At 64.9% G+C, this 1,218-nt stretch overlaps 1 protein-coding gene across 1 annotated transcript in view; it reads right to left on the bottom strand.

The window, feature by feature from the left end:
• The window catches only part of FGFR2 (fibroblast growth factor receptor 2), an 89,473-nt gene that overhangs the window by 35,578 nt on the left and 52,677 nt on the right, over window positions 1-1,218 (bottom strand). The window lies entirely within an intron of this gene.

Here is a 1,218-nt window from a genome sequence, read left to right as displayed (position 1 = left end):
GAGCCACCTGCACGCCAGGCACGGCCCTGAGCCCCTCCCTTCCCCCAGGTGAAGTGAATGCAGTGAAACGGATCCGGAGGCCTCGGACCGACAGCCGAGCAGGTCTGCGGTCTGGGCTGGGGGACACCCCGCTCGGGTCCTGGCTGGGCCACAGCCTTGCAGCCGAACCACAGCGAGAGGCGAGGTCCCTCACAGGCTGCCGGCACCTTCTGCAGAAAGCACTGCGGCTGTTCTGACCGAGAAGAGGCGGCGCTGACTTTCCCAGGACAATTGAAACGACCCAGCCCGGCCGGCAGGTCTCAGGGGCCGAGCGTCGACCTAGGAACCAGGAGGTCAGGGTTCGATTCCCAGTCAGGGCTCAGTAAAATATTAAAAATAAATAAATAAATAAATAAATAAAAATAAAACTCTGCCTAAATCCCAGCCCCTGGCTGCCGACCTGGAGCTGTCGGCCCCGAGCAGGAGGCAGCAGGGCCAGCTCCCTGGCTCAGCTCCCGGGGAACGGCCCCAACGAGACCCTCCCTCCCCCAAAGCTCTCGGGGTGCCAGGGAGGGGACTCCCCCGGCTCTGAGCAGCCAGTCCTGGGAGGCGACTTGGGGTGAAGCCACAGGCCGGCGTCACCGAGCCCGTAATCCCGCACGCGGCCCGGCTGTAAACACAGGTCTCTGGGCCCCTGCTCAGATGTCACGCCCGTGAGCCCTTAATCGTGGCCAAGGCCGTTTCTGGACCCCGTCCAACCCGCCGATGTCTTTCCAGAGCCGGGATCCGGGCTGGGCACACGGCGTGTTCCCAATGGAGCTGAACCCCAACAGGCGGGAGGCACACCTGCGGCTGGCAGGCCACGGCCACTGCTAACCCGGACCCGGGACAGCCCGTCTCCCGGGCCGTGGCGATCCCTGCTCACGGCACCGGCCCTGACACCGACTTCCTGGAGACGCCACAGAAATTATAAAATCATACGTTCACATGGATCGGCGCTTTCAGCACGAGACGCACACTGACCCCCAGGCTCTGCCCTACAGAAACCCCGGTGCTGGGTCAGCGCTGCCCCGCGGGGCGATGTCTGGCCTTGCACCTGCGGCTCCCACCACGCCTCACACGCCAACCCAGACCCACGCCCCATGGCACTGCCCACGTGGTGCCCTCGGCCACCAGCAGGGGGGCTGCGTGGTCATGCGGGAGGGGGTCCCCCAACAGTCGTGGCTTCATGAGAAGCTA

Source organism: Myotis brandtii, unplaced genomic scaffold (assembly GCF_000412655.1).
Source record: "Myotis brandtii unplaced genomic scaffold, ASM41265v1 scaffold628, whole genome shotgun sequence".
NCBI classification, from domain to species: domain Eukaryota; kingdom Metazoa; phylum Chordata; class Mammalia; order Chiroptera; family Vespertilionidae; genus Myotis; species Myotis brandtii.
The sequence above is the reverse complement of the archived record's forward strand: the minus strand, read 5'-3'. Positions and strand labels throughout refer to the sequence as shown.